Here is a 21,973-nt window from a genome sequence, read left to right on the forward strand (position 1 = left end):
CTACCTTTCCAAGTTTAATATACATTACTCTACTTCTCTGCAGTCCAGGCAAACTGACCTCCTACCTGTTCTTCATAATGCTATTATATCTTCCATCTGCACAGCTTTGCCCAAGGCTACTTCCCATGCCTGGTATTCACTCTGTCCTTAATTCCACCTCTACAATCCCAAGCTTTCTTCAACAGCCAGCTCAAATGGCACCACTACATGAGGCCTTTCTTGATACCTCCTCCCCAATAGGCAAGCACTGCCCTGCAGTCTGGCCAATACTACCTTGCATTTACTTTGAATAGATTTTCTATTTATTTATTATTTATTTAATCAAATGTAAGCTCCTCAAAGGTAAGAATAATTTTATTTTTGTTGCCTCCTCCCCAACTTAATAAATGATTATTGATTAGTTGATTGATAATTGATATATCTTGACAAGTGCTTCAAAATTAAATATATTACTTTCATCATTGAGGTAGGAAAATATAATTGTATAACAGGAGCCTGGCATGTGCCAGTCTCTTATAGTATTGTCTCTTATCAGTGATTGAAGGAGTCCAGGAGCTCAGCCGAAAAGGAAATAGCCAAAGAGATTAGGTCTGAGCCTGACTTAGGACTTTTTAAAGATACCTCCAATTCTGGCTATAGGGCCATATATTGGCCACTTCTCCTACCCATGTAGTTAACAGACCAGAACTAGTTACAGAATATCTAAGCATGTTCCAGTATCTCCAAGGTACTTTCATAACATGCCACCACTACTCTTCCAAAAGCAGGTTCCTCAGCTTCTTGCTCATGGGGAAGCAGCATCAGAATTGCTCTCCAAATGGGCCAATTCCCATCTCTGAATGGGCCAGGCCTCAGTTAGCCTCATAAAATGACCTACACACAATTTTTCTACATAGAACTCTAATCTGCCCCAAAATAGGTCAACTACATAATGAACTCTGAAGACAGACCCAAGGCAGCCAAGTATTATCTGTAGAAAGACCAACAGTCTTAGTTCAAAAAAGGGCTAACATGGTTAGGCTTCATTACATAGCAATTCACTATACAGACAATCAAACTTATATAATGTATGACTCAGAGATAAAATGTATTACGCAAGAAAATGATCGAGTATGCAATACCTGGTGTTTTTCTCTGCAGGTCCCTTCAGCAATGCATTTTAGTAACTAGAAAGCTGTTTTTTCTCCTACCCAGAGCCATAACTAGCATGAGGCATTTGGGGCTTTACCTCAGGGTATAGGCACTGTTTGGGGGAAGACAATGTTTCCTCCCTATGGAAATCTGTTGCTCTTTGTGGTGGTCTTCCAGCCCCCAAGTGCCAGAATTTCCAATTTTAGCTTCACACTTACCACCACATTCTGAATCCAGCTTCTGCCATGTTTCTATCCTTATCCTTTAGCTCAGCTGGACTTCTTTCATCTAGGAAGAGCTATGCTGAATCCTTATGGGCAGCTAGGTGGCAGAGTGGATAGAGTACCTGGTCTGGAGTCAGGAAGACTCATCTTTGTTCAAATCTAGCCTGATTTCAAATTTGATGGCAGACATTTACTAGCTGTGTGACCTTAGGCAAGCCACTTAATCTAGTCTGCCTCAGTTTCCTCATCTGTAAAATGAGATGGAGAAGGAAATGGCAAACCACTCCAGCATCTTTGCCATTGAAAACTCCAAATGGGGTTATGAAGAGTCAGACACAATTGAAAACAACTGAACAACAAAAAACAGGCTGAATTCTTAGTCCTCAGAGAGAATTTCATGCTTTCAAAAGTATACCCTTATCTTTAGGTACCTTTTGTCTTTGAGTACAACTGATTCATTTGCACCTGTAAACTTAAAAAAAAATCCTCATTCTTCCTCATCATTCCACTTTTCTTCCTATCTTCAAAACTTGGCTTAAAACATTCCCTCCAAGAACTATTCCTTAATTAATTCCACCCTACTGGTCATAACTCAGTCCCACATGCCCTTAGTGCCAAATTACCTTTACTTGTGTTATTTTCAAAATGTTCTTAAGGTCTTATATATGCAAATATGGCTGTAGGGTTATGAAACTAGTTTCCCTGAGTCACATAAGAAAATTTCTTTATAGTCAAACTATATAGATCTCAACCAAACTTTAAACTCCCTGAGGCCCTTAATAGTGGTCAGAATAAGAATATGACTGTCTCCAGGTTACAAATAAACTAGAGTTAAACTTTTAGGTTTCCCAAAGTAGCACATTGTTCAAGAGCTGGTACCTATTAGATTCCACTGTCTTCTACCTTTATGCTTTCGTCTGATAATATACATGAGCTTGGAGAAACACTTAGGGTTTCAGTCAAAATTTCACCTATCTCTAGCTTTCAAATATATAGCTCTGTCTTCTTCAAACCTTATCCATTTTTGAAATAGGAAACTCTAAGGAATGGCTATTTCTCAAAAATTACCCATAACCCCAAGATTATAGCTTAATACTAAACTAGGAGTTCTCTGAGGGCAGAGTTATAACTAAATTGAGGTGAGTGGGGCTTTCTACCAGAGTCCTGGCTAGGTAGTACAATAGATAAAGTGCTGGGCCTGGAGTCAAGAAGAACCTGAGTTCAAATACAGCCTGGGATACTTACTAGCCTGTGTGACCCTGGGCAAGTCACTTAACCTCTGGCTGCCTCAGTTTCCTCATCTGCAAAATGGGCTAATAATAGTACATATTTCCCAGAATTTCTGTAAGAATTAAATGAGAGATTTGTAAAACACTTAGCATAATGCCTGACACAAAGTAGGTGCTTCATAAATGTTTATTTCCATTCCTCACTTTTTCCTGTAGGAAGAGAAATCATGCCTCCTCCAACCTGCCAGTTCTGTGGTGCTAAGAGCAGCTGCTCCTTCTTCCCTAGCCTGGCCCTAGGCTTCCACTCCATGACCTGATCACCATACTTCCTTCCCCAGAGCCTACCTTTCCCTACTTACTCCTGTATTCTCCACTTCTACCTCCTCCTGAAGGTTGGAGATCACAGCCTATGCTACAGGGGCTTAGGACAGACCTTTCCAAGGCTATTGCGCCCAAACAGGTCATCTGGTTCTCAGTTCCAATGATCTGAACCCCTAGATTGTGTTACAATGTCTGGGGATCTACACCATGCCTTTCAAAACAGATGCCCACAATCTATGACCCTCAGGGATGTTAGCACTCAGTGTCTAAGGTAGAATCCTGAGGTCTTTCCACATCCTGGTGACCTTTCCCTACCTCACCCTCACTTCTTTAGTGTGTTCCCCAGAAATGCTGTCCTTGGCTTCTCCTGTGGGGAGTATCTTGGATCCTTTGACTTCTCCAAACATGGAAGTATCCCAGGATTTTTCTTCAGGCTCTCCCTAGGTGTGCTATAAACATCTCCTTTCCAACTAAATTTGTCTTGATGCCAGAATTTTTAGTTATATCTCTAGCTGCAACTGTCTAATTCACCTTTACATTACCTCCAACCCTAAGCAGAGTGACTTGTACATATTAGGCACTTAGATATTTATTTAATTGATTACCTTTGGACCAGACAAAAGAACAAACTTTTTTTCTTGGTTATGTGATCTTTTTAAATCACTGAGATGAAAATTTGACTTTAATTTAAATTAAACTTAAGGACCACTGTGGTCACTCTTAGGTAGTACCTTCATATATAATTTGATTGTCAATTAGGTGGACTTAAACCATCTTATTATACCATCATTATTTCTTTCAGATAAAAATTGGAGAAGCAGAGACTTACACAAGGTCACCGAGTTACACTGGCTTACTTGCTATTCTCACACACCTGGCTCCATCTCCCAACACTGCTCTCCCTTCTCACCTCTGCCTCCTAGCTTTCCCAGCTTCCCTTAAGACTCACCTCAAATCCCTCCTTTCTTGGACCCCAAAACTGTTACTGCACATTCCTCTGAGATTGCCTTCTCTTTCCAGTATATGTGTCTTACATGTAGATAATCATTCATTCTTTGTCTCCCCCGTTCGAATGCGGGTTTCTTGAGGCCGGGGACTTGGTTTTTACTTTTCTTTGAATGCCCAGGGCTTAGCATAGTTCCTGCTACATGCTAAGTACTTCTTGCCTGACTAATCAACATAGCAAGTTATAAGCAGGGTAAAAACCACAGTTCCTGAATTTATGATTGGTGCTGTAAAATCACAATTACTATATCAGTAAAAGCATGTTTGAGTTTCATACATAGTTTTGTATTTTATATCATAGCCCAGCCAACTTTTTCTTTCAGGGCAGCTATATGACCCAGTAGATGGCATATTGGACTTTTAGTGAGGAAGTTCAAATCCAGCCCTTATGACACTTACTACCAATGTGACTTGACTTAAAAATAAGTCACTTAACTGCTGTTTGTCTCAGTTTCCTCATATGTAAAATGAGGATAGCAATAGCACCTACTTCACAGGGTTCTTGTATGAATCAGATAAGACAGCATAGGATAAGCACTTTGTAAGTCTTTATACTATACAGTAATATCAATGATGATGATAAAATATGATAGCTAACATTTAGATAGTGCTTATTATGCACCAAGTACTATGCTAAGTGACTTGCCCATGTTTACAGAGCTAGTGTCTGAAGCCACATTTGAACTCAGGTCTTCCTGATTCTGGGACAGCCAGCAGTTTGGTAGGTAGAACACTGGGCCTGAAGAAAGGAAGACAACTTTCTGAGTTCAAATCTGGCCTCAAACACTTACTATGTAACCCCAGGCAAGTCTTTAATTCTGTTTGCCTCAGTTTCCTCATCTGTAAAATGAGCTAGAGAAAGAAATGGCAAACCACTCCAGTATCTTTGCCAAGACGACCCCAAAGGGGGTCACAAAGCATCGAACACTACTGAAAAACAATTGAACAACAACTTCCTGACTCCAGATCCCACACTCCAGCTGCCTCATCTCTAAAATGGGAATAATATCTGGTTTTCAGGGATTCTGGTAGCTTCAATAGATGTCATAACATTATAGCATGTTAGAACTAGAAGGTACCTCAAAGATCATCTATCTAACTAGCTCATTTTACAGATGAGGAAACTGAGTTCCAGAGAGAGGAAGTGATTTGCCCCGAATAACACAGGAAGCTAGAGACAGAGCATGGATCAGAACCCAGTTCTCCTGACTCCTGTCCCTACGTCCTTTTCCACACATAAATGTTAGCTATTACTACTAATACTACCATGAAGAACAATGAAAGTACACATAACACAAAGTCAACTTCACTCATCTGCTAGAAAATTATCTACTGGTTTATCCTGCCAGTCCCACTCTGAGTTTCCTTTCCCTATCCTATACAAACAAAGATGTGAAAAAGCATTCTTGTCAAATGAAGGCTGAGTAATTTAGGCTGATGCTTTGCATGAGTCTTGGAGATTCTGCTTCCAATTCAGGTTATGGCTGGGGAAGGGATCTAAGCAGGGGCACAAAATAAGAAAGTTTCTAGTTCTCTTTGGGTCAGATCTTCCTAGGAGAACTTCACTATTTAGTTGGAAATGTGAATTGCCTGAGCATCAACCGTATTCAAAGACACATAGCTAAGTCAAACAAATGTGGCTTAGATTATCTACACCATTATGCATCACCAATAGCATAGAAAATTGATAGTTAATAGAATTATAGTTGATTTGGTTATTACCATTCACCATGCTATCTTAGAATATAAAAATCAACTTAATATGAGGAAATTTATTATCATTGCTATTAATAATAATACAGAGAATATAAATGAGCTTGTGGTTCTGGTACAGTAATTAAGTAAGCAGAACTTAAAGCCATCTATCCAGAGTAGTTCTGCCTACATTTCAAAAACATCTCAGTTTAAAAAAAAAAAGGAGGAAACGACCTATATGTAAAAAACATATACATTTATAGCAATTCTTTTTGTGGCGGCGAAGAATCGGAAATTGAAGGGATGGCCATCATTTGGGGAATGGCTGAACAAGTTGTGGCATGTGATTGTAATGGAACACTATTGTGTTATAAGAAATAATGAGCAGGATAGTTTCAGATATACCTGAAAATACTTCTATGAACTGATGCAAAGTGAAATGAACAGAACCAGGAGAACATTATACATGGTAACAGCAATATTATACAATGATCACCTGTGAATGACTTAGCTATTCTCAGCAGATACAATTATCTAAGATGATTCTGAAGGACTTATGATGAAAAATGCTAACCACCTTCAGAGAAAGAACTTATGGAGTCTGAATGAAGATCAAAGCATATGTTTAATACTTTCTTTTTCTTCCTTTTTTTTTGTCTGTGTCTTCTTTCACAACATGATTAATATGGAAATGTTTTGCATGATTGCACATGTATAACCTATATCAACTTTCTTATTATCTCAGGGAGAGGGGAGGGGCAGAAAGGAGAGAGAGAACTTAGAACTCAAAATTTAAAAAAACAAATGTTAAAAATTGTTCTTATTGTGCAATTGGGGAAAAAATAAAATATTTGAAAAAAAGAAAAACATCTCAAAAGACTAATAATTTATACTATGTTCATCTTAAATCAGAAAGCAAGACCTCTGAATACTTGTCACAGATTCAGGAAACTAGGAATCTCAACAATGTGTTACAACACTGTGCTTGTCTAAACCCTATATTGTCATAATGGGTTAAAATCAGATGGATTAATAAGAAACATTGGACTGGAAATGAAAAAGCTGTATTTCAATCCTGGTGGTGCTGCTAACTTGTTCCATACGTGATCTTAGACAAGTCCTTTCTCCTCTCTGGAGCTCAGTTTCTCATCTGTAAAATGGGGATAATAATAACAGCTTTTCAGGGATTCTGTTAGTTTTCAACTGATGTCATAACATTATAGCATGTTGGAACTACAAGGTACTTCAAAATTTATAGATGTGGAAACTGACCTCCATAGAGAGGAAGTGATTTGCCCCAAATGATACAAATAGCTAGAGACAGATCCTGGATCAGAGTCCAAGTCTCCTAACTCCTGGCCCAATGCCCTTTCCACTAGCCATGCCACGTTCCAAATGGTGAAGCATCTTAAGGAATATGAAGAACTTTACAATTATAAAGTATCTATAGAATTTTTAAGTTAATAATCATGACAAGTCTTAGTTTTTTAGACTTAGAAGTTCCCCCAGATATCTAATTCAAACCTTCCATTTTACAGATAAACTAATGTTTCTTTAAAAGGTGCACTGACTTCCCAAGATGACAGATGGAGTTAGCTGTGATAATAATACAAAAAGCTAACACTTATGTAGTACTTTAGGGTGGCAAGGAGCTTTGCACATGTTAATGCATTTGCTCTTCACGACTACCTTGAGAGGGAAGCGTTTCCATTATGATCACCATTTTACAGAGGAGAGAACTGAATCTGAGAAAGTTTACACAAGTTGTCCAGGATCACAGAGTTGAAAAATGTGAGTCTGAATTCAAAGCCAGGTTTTATCGATTCCAAGTCCAGTGCTCTATTCACTACACCACACTGCCTCCCTAAAGAGCAGAGCCAGGACTAGAACCCTAATTCCAGATCCCCTGGTTCCCAGCCCAATGCTCCTGTAATCCCTTTAAGGGATGAGGCGGTCCTAAGAGTGTTTGAAAAGCAATCCCTTGCTAATGCTGATTCAAATTTTGGCTACTATTCCGTGAGACCAGCAACCTTCCCTCAGATTCTATAGCTCTGTTCTATGTAATAAAAGAAACCAAATTTGTTTATTTCACAAGACATCTATAATTTCATTGGTGTGGTTATTCCACTCAATAAACACAGATTACGACCCCACCATGCTGAAGTAGATCTTCATGAGTTGCCTTGGTGAAAAATACTCATCACTTAGTAGCCAGCCTTTTGGATTTTGCTTCTCCATACATCAAAGGTGGTCCTTGGATAATGATAGACACACAGTCCTTCAACCAGGCCTAGACTCAACACCTTTCCAGTTTGGTAGAGCTTCAAGAGCTTGTCCTTCACTGACATAACTTTCAGCAAACCAGGACCACCTCTGTGTCACAATGAAGCATCAGAAGAGGGGAAAACTTTAGTATAGGATGCTTGTATTTGAAAACTACCCCAGCAATGGCAAAATCCTTAGGCTATTTGAAGGGCTGTCCTGGCTGTGCATGCTCTCTTTACATCCTCCCCCCTTCCTGGATTTGCTTCCTCAGGTAGAAGGACACTGTCACTTACTGGTGGTCATCAATGTCCTCTCAACCTCTTCAGTCTGAACCAGTGCCAGGAAAAGCAAACACAGGCGTCTTAATGAGCTGAGAGCCAAAAATCTCCCTGCTGTAGCCAATACAGCTATTGTCCAGGCTGCTCCATGCAGCTGCTCTGTTGGCACAGACCTCGGCCTTCAACCCACATTCTTCTGCAAACCAGTCCCAGAAAACCTGCTGCCCATGCACAGTGTGGACCAGGGCAGGCAAGCATAGCTCCCATCCCCATAGCAACAGCTAGATGAATCATAGCTGTTTTATAACATGACATCACAGGAAGGGGAAGAAAAAGCTGGAGACATTCTCAAGGAGGAGGAGGCTGTGGGTACTGCCTGTGCCAAAAACAGATTATAAAAGCACACGTGAACAGACCCACAGATTCACAAGCAAACTTGGGTAAAGGCTCATCCCCTGAAAGGCAGAGGGTATTTTCCTAGGACAACCTCATGCTGCAGGCCAATGAGACAGCTTTAGAGAGGGGTTGGGTTTTTCTTTTAAAGGTCACCCAAGGAAGCTCATGGTCAATGCCTCCCACCCCAAGGCAACATCTGATTTCAAGGCAACTTGTTTTACTTCAATTAAATGCAATCAAGCATTTATTAAGGGCCTATGATGTGCCACATACTGCACTAGGAGGTGGGAAGACAAAGACAAATCAAGAAAGTCTTTATTCTGAAGGATTTTGCATCCCAATGGGGAAACAACACGTACGTATAGAAGTATAAACAAAATATATAAAGGCCCACCTTTTGGATCACTGCCAAAAGTGCCTGGGCACAGAGCAAAGGGAGATAGAACATGCTCTAAGTTCCCAAGAGACTTCTGACTTTCCCTAAGGGCAAACTCCCCAGAATGCCTTGTACTCTGATCTTGAGGGGACCCTGACCTTAGAAGGAGTCTGTTGGTAGGAGAGGCAAAAGCAAAGCCAAACCAGTGAGGGCAAACTATGAAAGGCTTTGACTTTGGCAAACAATAGAGAATGGCAGAGGTTGAAGTCATCCTAGGCAATCCATATGCTGAACTCCACCATTCTGGGTTGAGATAACTGCCATCAATGACAATCTCCCCAGTGACAGAGCAAGCCCTGGGGACCCAAGGAAAGAATATCAGAACTGGTCAGTGACCATCCAAGATGCAGAAATGGGGATATTGGTGAAACTGCTTTGGAGACTTCCCCCAAGCTTTCCTAGCAGACTTGGGTCCACTTTCATGTTCTATGGCCCATTATTCACTTGATTTACCTATTCCCTAATAGAAAACTGAACAGAGGAGAAGATAGTTAATACTGCTCCTGCCTCTCCTCCTCCTTGTAGCAACAATGTTCATTTTTTAAAACTGCTATTTCTATAAATAGTGTTATATCAAGAGGTTCTCTGTGTGTGACAATGTTCCAAATTCTGAATGTCCATTGAAATTTGTACCAATTCTGCTTACTTGAATGATAGCAATGAGATTGGGAATGTAACAACCACTCAGAAGTAGAAGAGATTTAAAGTACTGCTGTTATCAAAAAGCAATTTAGATTTTGTCAGTGCAAACTGGCTGAGGGTTCTAGCCACATACTTAGTTGAAAACATAGTGCATTAGAGGGAGAAAGAGAATAAATAATTAAGTTAGGAGGCAGCATAGGCAAATAAGTCAAACCATCTACCAACTTGATCACCATCTCACTTTGGACCTTGATGGAAATAGCTCAGGACTCTGAGCCCAAGAGCTTTGGGAATAGCAGTCTTCCCCAAACCACAACACCTGATTCCAATCCAGCCCCTGCAGCCATCAATGAGGGGATAAATCATTGTGGAGAAGAGGCCAACCTTCCTTATCACTACCAGCAACAACTGTTGACCAACTGCTACCAATGGGAAGATAGGCACAAAACTCAGGGAGTGGCAGCTCCTCTCAGCCCAGCCCTCACAGTCATTGAAAAAGGCAGTTCTTGTAGAAAAGGGGCCAGCCATACCCACCTACTGCCAACCAACTGCTACTCACAGGGTTGATAAGCCAGCCTAGCTGAGGGAGAGACAAAAGGCACACTATGAAAGCAAACCAAACCACTTCCACCTTGACCACCACCTCTCCTCAGACTCTTCTAGAGAAGGCCTAGGACTTTGAACCCAAGAGCCTTAGGAATAACAATCCTTCCAGTCAAGATTCTAGAACTATCACTTTGGGAAGCAACTCCTGTGGAGAAGTAGCCTGGATACTGCTACTGTGCTATAGTCACATCTACTGAACACTCAAAAAGAAAGTTCTTGTCACCAAAGTCCTTGGCACTGTCATATATAGTTCAACATCAAAAAATATGATTTTATCAGTGAGAATAACACTAAGAGACATTGCCATCACTTTACCATAGCACCCTAAGGACCATGGAACCTTTTCATGTGACTTGGCAGGTGAAACCTTCTACATATGTTGTCTCCCCCATTAGAATGAGAGCTTTTTGAGGGTAGGGACTGTCTTGCTTTTCTATTTGTATCTCCATAGCTTAGCACAGTTCTTTGCACATAATAAACACTTTTAAATGCTTCATTCATTCATATTTCTCCTTAGATGACAACAAGACAGGTCTCAGGATGCAAGCAAGCAAAGGGTGGGTAAGCATATTTTCATGTTCAAACTGCTGGTCCCCATTCTTGGCACATAGGAGATTTGAAAAAAGAAAACTCTGCATGTGGGAAGAAGGTGCTGAAAGAAAGCTATGCCGCCACCTCCTTCTCTGCCACCATCACCCTCAAAAGAAGGGAGGAGGAGTGAGTTTTAGGAACATGTTCAGTACCCACTGGCTCAGTGGATGACTGACAGCTCAGCTTGCCTAGCTCACTAACACCACCTGCTGCTTATTCATATAGGTAATAAAATAAAATGGAATTTTTGAAAGGAGGTACTTTAAGCTATGTCTTGAAGAAGTTACAGAATATAAAAGATGGAGGTGAGGATGAAGAACATTATAGGCAGCCTATGCAAACTCAGAGTTGGGAAGTGTGTTGTGTGGTTTGTCCTTCATCAGGAAGATGATAACATGACTTGCAATTGAATTGGATTTAAGTGAGGGAGAGCTGTGCAAAGTCACCAACCTCACTTTCTCCTCCAGAGCCATCTGGGTCCAGTGGACAGATATAGATTAGGACAACTGAAGATGACCCTGGATGCAGTGGGAGACCTTGGTCTTTTTAAGCTAAAGTCTTTCCCTAGTTCTCACTTTGAGTGAAGTAACGCCCATTCAACGAATAGGTGTATTTAAGAAGTGAGTCAAGGGATGACCCCTGTAATTAAAAAAAAAAATCAGACTGGGAAGGGAAGACCATTAGTGTTGCTGGCCAAAGAGAAACAACTACTATTTGCATAGCCATGGGAAGCATTTAAGGAATAAAAAAAAGAGGCCACTCTGGCTAGAACAAAGTACATGAAGGAGAATCATGTGTCATAAACTTGGAAAAGTAGGCTGGATTCAGATTGTGAAGGGCATTAAATGCCCAACAATGGCACTTATATTTGCTCCTAGAGAAAGTAAGGAACCCCTAGAGAGTATTCAGCAGGGGAATGGCATGGTGTGTTTTAGGAATATTACACAGGCAGATGTGTAAAGGATGGATCAGAGAGGGGGGAGACCTAAGGCAGGGAGATCAATTAGAAAACTATTGTAATAAAGCAGGTAATGAGAGGTAACAAGTGACTTGAGAGTAGAAAGACATGGTAATATTTACAAAAGCAGAATGGATAGGATTCAGCAACTGACTGGAAAGATGGGAAGGTAAAATGTCAAGGATATTTCTGAGGTTGCAAGGGTAGGTGATTAGAAGAATAGTGATGCCCTTAACAAAAATAGGAAAGTTGACATGCCACATTTAGGATGCCTATAGGACACTTGGCTTGAAATGTCTAATAGTAAGTCAGTCAACAAGCATTTATCATGTAACTATCATGTTTTAGACACTGCATCAAACCCTAGGGACACAAAGAAAGGCAAAAGGCAGTATTTGTTCTCAAGGAACTTACAGTCTAATGGAAGAGACAACATGAAAATAACTGTGTACAAATGATATATATCCAAGAAAAATTGTAAATAATCAATAGAGGCAAGGCACTAGCATTGGAAAGGCTTCTTGTAGAAAGATGGAATTTTAACTGGGAGTTGAAGGAAGCCAGGAAAGTCAGGAGTGGAGATGAGGAGGGAGAATATTCCAGGCCTGGGGAACAGTCAATGAAAATGGAGTTTAGCAATGGACGGTCTTTTTCAGGATACAGCAAGAAAGCCAATATAGAATATAGATTACATGGGGGGACTTGGGGAGCAAAGTGCAAGAGGACTGGAAAGGTAGGACAAAAGGGTGGGCCACATCATGAAGAATTTTGAATGCCAAAGAGAGGATTTTCTATTTGATCCAGAAGTGATAGGGGGCCATTGGAATTGGTTGAATAGGGTCAGATCTGTACTTTAGGAAGATTAATTTCAATAGTGCATGGAAGGTAGACTAGAGTGGGGAAAAACTCGAGACGAAGGGAGACCAACCATGGGGTGATTACAGTATTCCAGACATGAGGTGATAAAGGCCTGTATCAGAGTGGTGGCAGGGTCAGATGAGAAAAGGAGTTGTATACAAGAAATGTTGCAAAGGTAAAATCAACAAAACTTGGCAACAAATTGGATATGGGAGGTGAGAGAATGAAGAGTCAAGAATGACACTGAGGGTGAAAGTATGAGAGACTAAGAGGTTGGTGAGATCCTCAACAATAATGAGAAAATTTGGGAGGGAGGAAGGTTTAGGAGGCAAGTTAATGAGTTCAGTTTTGAATACCATATAGGGACGTGTTTGTAAGCAGCAAAGAATGAGCCAGATAAGGAGAGACTGAAAATTAGAGAAAGGGAAGGATAATTGTGGGGACAATATGCTGGAGGAAATGGAGTCAATGGTACATATAGAAGGGTTGACTTTGGTAAGGAGAAGGGCCACCTCCTCATCAGAGAAGGAGATAAAGGCGAAGACAGGGGATGATGTCAAGGAATTTTGAGATGTAAAGTAGGCAAAAGGAGGGAGGTGGCAGTGTATGGCTTCTGTGTTCTCACCAAAGCATGAGATTAAGTCACTTGCTGAAAGGGGCTAGTGTGGGAACTTTGGTGAAAGAAAAGGGGGAGGGGGTTGGACTGGCTGTTGTGAAGAGTATAATAGAGAACGAATCAGGAAAAGCTAAAGGATTGCTGTACAGCAATGATGGCCCGGTTTAGGATCAGAGAACATATATTTGTAGTCCTCAGGGTTGCGTAACCTCCTCCAGCACTTTTTAGAAATATAAATTAGAGCAGAAGAAGCAGATGAGAAGGGTGATCCACAGGTGGGACTTTAAAAGGCATGAGTGGTGATAGGAAAAGGCCCCAATGGAAACCAATCATGTTGAAATAAAGATGGATTTTATTCTCATCCAAGTTCATGGTCCTAAAATCTATCCAAAGACTCTACCCAATGGGTAGAGGACAGTGTTGGGTTGATCCAATTAACAACAATGTCAAGATTTTGAAGGGAGGACAATGAGGACAAAGCAGGGGCAATAGACTGAGCAAACAGGGAGGGATGGAGTGACTAGACATTGTGATGAAGACATACTTTGAGATTTTTTTCTTGGGTATGGTTGAGATTCTATATTTTTATTTCTTTGCCCAGCTTTTCAATGCACTCTTTTCAAACTCTACCTATTTTGGAGTTTGCAAGAATCCCAGATCCTTAACTTTAACCTCCAGGTAGCTACTCACCTTGACATTAGGCTACATTAGTGGGGTTCTTTACTTGACTCAGTGTCTATGGATAGATTTTAGGACCATGAACTTGGATGAGAATAAAATCCATCTTTATTTCAACATGATTGGTTTCCTTTGTGATCCTGTCTATTTTATTTTATACATTTAAAAACTTTATTCTGAGAAGGAGTCCATAGGCTTCATTGGGCTTCTGAAGGTGTCCATGATACAAGAAAGGATTATAGAAATACTGGTCTACCATGACTAGATAGCATCACTCTCCAGACAGGCTGCTAACATGTTTACCTATGTGGCTCCTTGGACAAACCACACACAGTCTAGTTTACTGCTAAACCCCTATGTAAAGACTTTGCAGTTTGGTAAGCCCTGACAGAGCCTGGACTCCCCCCCAGGCATTACCCCTGAGAATGCAGGTTCATCCCTCCCCCCCATCTTGGTGAGGCATCAGTGGAGGATGTTAGCAGAGATGTTCACATTTTTCAAGACAAGAGTTAAACCCATATTATACGAGGCCATAGAGGATTCACAGAATCTCAGAGTTGGAAGAGATCTGAGAGGTCTGATTCCCTTCCTTTATTTCATACCTCACAAGTTGCTTGGAATATTATGTAAAATGCAAACTCCTGGGCAGCCTAAGTTTATTTTGTCTTTGTATCCCCAGTACTTAGCATTGTGCCTGGCACACAGGAGGTGCTTAGCAAACACTTGTTGAATTATGAAGACAGCACTTTGTAAACCTTAAGGTGCTATGTAATGTAAGTTGTTACTCTTGAAGGTTTTTGTTTGAGTTCTCAAAAGCCCGAGAGTTCCTGGGTTCAATCACTGGCCTCTGAGTGGGAGGGAGAGTTCATCAGTAGTAAGTTCCTTGGAGAAGCAAGAGAATCCCCAATGTGGCCTCCACAGATGGACCCAGGCCTGGGGTCCATGTAGACTTTGCAAACTTCATTCCTGCCCCAGTTGAACCTGAAGCAAATAGATAGATAGAGCAAAGATGGAATGTCCAAGAAGAAAAAAAATGTAGCCAACAGTCTTTACCAAGCTACCTGTGTCAAGGGATGTTGCTGGACCTGCCTAGTGCCCTCTCCAGAGAGGAAGCCCCTGTTTTACTAAGATCCCACACCAGAGCCATACAATGGGATACAGATGAGATGCTGCTAGCATGATGGCATAGGCTAGTGAAAAGAACCCTGGGCATTGAGGCAGAAGATTAGATTAGACTTGGGTCTGTCACCAACACACTGTCATTACCCCATTCCTGGACTCAGTTTCTTTGTCTGTTAAGTGAGGGGGACTTGATTTCTAAGATCCCATTCAGCTGCAGTAGCCTATTATTCTATGTTTCTCAGTATAAACTCTACTGTGGACCAGGACTTTTCCTGATTCCCCCAGCTGTTGGTACTCTCACTCTCTTGAAATTACTTTGCCTGAATATCATGTAAAAATGTAATCTCCTCCTGGGCAGCCTACATTTACTTTTTAAGTAAACTTTAAAATGTACTTTTCTGTGTATAATTTGCCTACATCAGGGGAATGTAAGATCCTTGAGGTCAGGGACTTTGCATCTCCAACGTCCACAGAAGGCATTTAATAAATTTTTGTTGAAGGGAATGGCTACAACCAAATGCTCAAAATGAGAAGCTCTGCTGGGACATACATACATATTATACTTAGCATGTGCAGTAGATATACCAAACATTTGGTATGGGTAGAACATTTCAGACCAAGTACCTGAATGTTGCCGTTTTCCAGGAAGCTACTCGGTACTTGGTTCCATCTTCCTGTGATACGTTTCTGGGTCCCAACCTGAGATTTCATTTGTAGAAGCCTCTTACTGTCTCTACCAATGTAGATCAGCAGCTGTTTTGCAACTTATAGTCTTAGCAAGTTACCTGGGACACTGAATGCTTAAGAGATTTGCCTAGGGTCACACAGTCAGTATGTTTCAGAAGTAGGACCTGAACCCAGGTTCCTGATTGAGGATGGCCCTTTATCCACTCAAGATCATGCTGCCTCTCTGTATGGATATAGTCAAAAGTAGTTCTCTTACCTCTACTGCACTACATTGTATGGAATAACAATAATAGTGAATATGATATCTCATATTTACCATACACTTTACAATTTACAAAATGCCTTCCTCACAACCTTTAGTGTGGTAGGCCTTGCAAATATTTTTATTACCATTTTACAAATGAAGAAATTGAGGTATAGCAAGGTAAAGACATTCACATTTATAGTCCCAGCTTAATTCAATAATTTAATGCAACAATTTATCAAGTAATTATTATGTCTAAGGTACTATGCTAGCCACTGGAAATACAAAGATGAACAATCATACAGTCATTGCCTTCTAGGGGCATTGGATTGCCTTATAGTTTAATGAGAGGAATAAGCCAAGTACAGTTAGTTGGCTAGTGGCAAAATTAGACCAATGCTCTTTCCAGTACATCACACTGTCTGTGTGGAATCTTGTAGAGTCTGAACTGTTAACAAGAACAAAGGTAGGCGTTATAGAAAGAAATAGAAGTTAACCAGTAAAGAAAACCTGAAAGCCAAAAACAAACCTGTCCCTTTAAGTCAGAAAAAAGAAATTCCACATATCAATATTAACTTCAACAGTGACCTTTTAACCATACCAGGCTATCATATTTTAGTTAAGTTGTGCATTTAAAAAAAAAAAACTTAATCTGAGGTCAAAGACTTACCTCATGTAGCTGGGTAACAGCTTCTAGCAGAATATAGTCTTTGAGCAAACTGATAACAAATAATTGGTTTCACTCGAGTAATTTACTATTTCTATCACCATCAACTCCACTTTCTTTGTGACTGCTAATTGAGAGCCCACATGATGTTTCATTAATTGGTACCTTGCATAAAATTGAACATTACAGAGTTTGCCTCCCCAAACAGTTAATTAAAACCTTCCTTACATTAGTAAATTGGAGCCAGGCTAAAGGATGGATGTTAAACCCTTTGGTTTGGTGGGAATGAATAAAGACTATGCCCACAGATTTATATTTCTGAGGAAACCATGGCATGGAATAATTCTGCTATATAATACATGTCTTAATCTCTGATTTTATTTAAGTTCCTAAAATGCATGATAATGATCAAAATATGTCTGCCTAAGGTTATAAAAATACTCTATTAAAATATATTGGTACATGGGCATTATTTTTCTCTGTGACTTCAATTAACCAACAAGCATTCCCTAAGGGTCTGCTATGTGCCAGGCTCTGAGGCTGCAAACACAAAATTGAAACAATCCTTGCCCTCCAGAAGTTTATACTTTAGGGGTGCAGTAGAGGGAAAGATGCAGAGAGGAACAATACATTCACAGAATTTTTTTGAGCTACATATCTTGTATTTGCTTAAGTCTTATTTAATATTTTATTTCCATTTTAAAATCAATTTTTCCCATATAGAACTTTGTAACATTGAATCTATTAAAACATCACACTAATATCATTTCCCTGCAGACCTGTGATTTCACCATTGCAGGGAGCTCCTGGTAAGGAATTTCCTCTTCCTATGAAGAACAAGACCTATTCCTCAACATATAGTCTTAGGAAGCTGCCTGTGTAAATAGACGGGAACAATGCCCTTGGGGCTTGGCCTGTGGGAAGTCAGACACAGATAAGCCAAAAGGACATAAAGACTTGTACAGCCATGAAATCTCTCCAGGAAATTGGTGGTAGGTGAAGCGGATCCTTTGAAGGAGGTACTGGACCAGTTAGAAGCCAAGGTACAACAAAACAACTCTTATAAGAGCAAACTCAGACCTTGCTCTTCCTGGTACTGTTACAGCAACTCTGCATGTCAGGAAGAAGATTGACTTGCAAAGAATGTTAAGTGTCCCTTTCTGTGAGTTTGGGGAGGGGGAAAACGAGAGAGGAAGTTACCGGGGTGGGGATGGGAAGATGGGACTGAGAGGGAGAGGGGATCAACCAGGCAAGTACTATAAGTCTGAGAATACATATGTCCATGAGAAGTGCTACTTATGAGATTAATGGGTTAGAGATAATTAACAGAGGAAGGGCACCAATATTAAGGGGGACTGGGAAAGGTTTCTTGAAGAAAGTGGGATTTTATCTGGGACTTAAATGAAGCCAGGAAAGCCAGGAGGAGGACATTAGGAAGGAAATAATTCCAGCCACTGGGGCAACAGCCAGTGAAAATGCCCAGAGTTAAGAGATTGAATATCTTGTGCATATTTTCCTCCCTTCAACCTTTTAATCATCGACAGGAATTTGTAGGCCACCATGTGATTTATTTTGTGAATGGTAGTAGCAAAAGAACCAAGACAGATCTCTTCAGAACTGACAATAAATTGTGGTCCTCCTCCTTCCCATTTCTCATGGATTACAAACTCTTTGTCTCTAGAAATCAATATATCAGATGTTCAAGCTACTTCTAACAACGGAAGAAATGTCATGCTGGCCATAATTCATTAAATCACTGAATGAATTTCGTCTTGAATATATTTTTTTTCCAAATCCTCTCTTGGGGCACTATATTCTTTTTCAGTCTTGTCACATAGAATGCAGTATCATACTGCAAACTATCAAGGAGTTCACCACTTCCAATATTAGGAATCACCGCCAACAACTTCTGAACTGAACTCTTCAATGACCAGTCTCTTAGTTATGACATAACATTTTTCAAGTATTTTATAAGATTAAGATCAATTGTTACAAGAAAAGTGAGTCTATATTTTTATACCCATGTAAATGTTTCAAATGGGTATATGACACAATGACATAAAATACTTTTGAGAATTTAGTATTTCCATATGAGTTGAGACCCTGGTCCTGGGTGAATTATAGCTCCATGGCTGCTGCTAAATACATCTAAAGAGGAAGCAGGTATGAACCTCCTCCAGCAACAGCCTTGCCATTTCCCCTTTTTTCCATGCTTTGGTACTCCAGTCTTGGTATTGCCTTGCCCATGAAAAGTGTTTTTTCTTCACAGCAATGTTCAGCAACTTTTTCTCTGTTTATTGGTCTTCTCACTATTCTTCTAACTTCAAAAGTTGATGTTACAGTGCAAAAGAATCACTAACAGCCCCTTGAGATGCCAGGTCCCTTGGAAGATCTTTACTAATTTTTTAAGGATTAATTATGGTCTTTTGTAGCAACATTTTGCCAGTGATTGGTGTTACCTCTCATTTTAAATTTCACTTTCTTTGAGCTTTAGCACAACTGATTCTAATTCATTATAGACATAAATGATCCTGGAAAGACTTGCCTTCCTCACACCAACTACCTCAACATTTTGACAGTCATTGATGTGTTCCTTAAGAATTATAACTTTTGCATATTTCCTTGGAGTAATAAACATTCTTTAAAAATCACTAAATAAAAACCGCAACAGAAGAGAGCAGTGCAACACATGTATAGCACGAAATCTTGCACTCAACTGTTGCAGATCTAACTAAATAAAAGTTGGGAAAACATTTCAATCTTATTTATTTAGCTCGAGTCAAATTTCCTGAGATAGCCTAGCATTGGTAGAAGCACACATACATGACCACTGCAGTCACAAAGTGATACCATATCAAAATTGTTGCTCACTTTAAGTAAATCACATGTCTTATTTATGTAGTTTTCAGCTGTTGGAATGTAAAGTTCCTGAGGACAAGGACCATCATTCTTTTTGTATTTGTATTTGTAGGCACAGTGCCCAGTACACACATAATAAGTGCTTAATAAATACTTTTTCTTTGTATTTCTTTTATTTCTTTATACAGCAAATCTTGTATCTTCTCTGGACTTCACTTTCCTTATGTTAAAAAGGGAGTTAGACTATATTTTTATGATGCCTTCCAACTCTCAAATCCTATAAAATTTAGAATCTTATAATTAGAAAGAGCTCAGGAGCCATATAGTCCAATCCATATCTGAATAGGAATCTCTTCCATAACATCCTCAACAAGTGGTCACTCATCTTCCACTATCAAATTAGATGTCACTATTAGATATTATTATCAAATGAGATAATATCTGTAAAGCATTTAACATAGTGCCTGGCACATAGTATGTGTTTAATAATAATAACAATCACTTTGATTCTCCTTCCCATTCTTTCTACTTCACTACTGAGGATAGCAATAATAATTGCTTTCTGAGATGACATATTCCCATTTTGAAATAGTTCTTCCTTTTAGGAATGTCTTACTTCTATCAATCCTGGATTTTCCTTTCTGAAATTGTCACTTGTAGCTCTAAGTTTAGCCCTCTGTGGCCAAGTAGAACAAATCCAGTTCCTCTTCTGAACAACTTCATCTATTTGAAGACAGTTATTAGAGCTATTCAATGTCTTCTGCAGGACAAACAGTCCCCAGTTCCTTCAAATGACCCTCACACAGCATAGTTTACAGTTCCCTCACTAGTCTCATCACCCTCTTCCGGGTATACTTCAGCTTGTCAATGTCCTTCCCAAAATGTGATTACAGTATTCCAGATGAGATCTGGAGAGCAAAATACAACATATTACTTTCTTTATTCTGGATACTGTCCCTACCTTAAAGCAGCCTCAAATTCCTTTTTTGGGGGAGAAGGGCTGCCATGTAATACTATTAACTTATTTTGAGCTTGCAGTTCACTAAACTCCCCTCCCCCGATCTTTTTCAGAGAACTGTTGTCTAGTCATGCTTCCTTTGTTTTGGACTTGTGCAGCTGATTTTCAGAACCAAATCTAAGCTGTTTAACTTCTGTGCCTATTTCTTAGTCTGATCTGGACATAACAATCCCTTCCAAGTCTGCTTCCCGGGAGTCATTCTTAGGATGAAATAGAATATTGAATGTATTTAAAAAGTTGACACAGATGAAACATAATTATAAAACACTTTTTACACAAATAAAGTTAGATTTAAATAATTGAAGAAATATTCATTGTCCATGGGTGGGCAGAGCCAATATAATAAAGATAAAAATTCTACTTAAAATACTGTACTTATTCAATGCCATACTAATTAAATTACAAAGAAATTATTTTATTGAGCCAGAAAAAAATAATTAAAAAAATTATCTGGAAGAACAAACACTCAAGAATATCAAAAGAATTGTGAAAAAATATATATAAAAGAAGGAGGTTGAGCAGCACCAGATCTTAAATTATATTATAAGGCAGTAATTACCAAAATTTTCTGGTACTGGCCAAGGAATAAATAATTCTCAGTGGAACAGAGTATACATACAATATGCAGTAGTAAATGATTATAGTAACCTTATGTTTAACAAATATAAAGATTTAAGCTTTGGGGATAAGAATTCATTATTTGGTAAAAAAAAATTGTTGGGAAAGCTGGAAAGCAGTCTGGCAGAAATTAGACATAGATCAATATCTTACACCATAAGATCAATGGATACATGACGTAGATATAAAAGGAGATATCCTAAGTAAACTAGAAGAACATGGAACACATTACCTCTCAGACTTATGGATAGTAGAAGAATTTATGAGTAAACAAGAGATAGACAGCATTGTGAGATGTAAAATAGAAAAATTTTATTACATTAAATTAAAAAGGCTTTGTACAAATAAAATCAACATAGCCAAGATTAGAAGGAAAGCAGAAAATTGGGGGAAAATGTTATCAACAGCTTCACAGATAAAGATCTCATGTCTCAAATATATAGAGAACTTTGTCAAATTTATAAAAATATGAGTCATTGGCTAATTGATAAATGGTCAAAGGATATGAACAGGCAGTTTTCAGAAGAAGAAATCAAATCTATCTTTAGTCATATGAGAAAATGTTCTGGGGGTAGAGCCAAGATGGCAAAGTGAAAGCAGTGACTTGCTTGAGCTCTCCCCCAAACCCCTCCAAATGACTCTATACAAATTCTAAAGCAGCAGAACCCACAAAAAGACAGAGTGAAACAAATTTCCAGCCAAAGACAGCCTGGATGGTTGATCAGAAAGGTGTATCGTGATGGGTGGGGAGAGGAGCGCAGCTCAATGTGGGCACGCAGGCCACAGCGAACCTGGAGCAGGCCTCAGAGAACTGAATCGCAGGGAGCTG

General features: G+C 39.5%; 1 pseudogene; it reads right to left on the reverse strand.

Annotated features, from left to right (window-relative positions):
* LOC110205119 (mitotic spindle assembly checkpoint protein MAD2A pseudogene) overlaps positions 1–21,973 on the reverse strand; it is a 112,651-nt pseudogene that overhangs the window by 48,408 nt on the left and 42,270 nt on the right.

The sequence above is a fragment of the Phascolarctos cinereus genome, unplaced genomic scaffold, assembly GCF_003287225.1.
Source record: "Phascolarctos cinereus isolate Bilbo 61053 unplaced genomic scaffold, phaCin_HiC Scaffold_2;HRSCAF=192, whole genome shotgun sequence".
In the NCBI taxonomy this organism is placed as follows: domain Eukaryota; kingdom Metazoa; phylum Chordata; class Mammalia; order Diprotodontia; family Phascolarctidae; genus Phascolarctos; species Phascolarctos cinereus.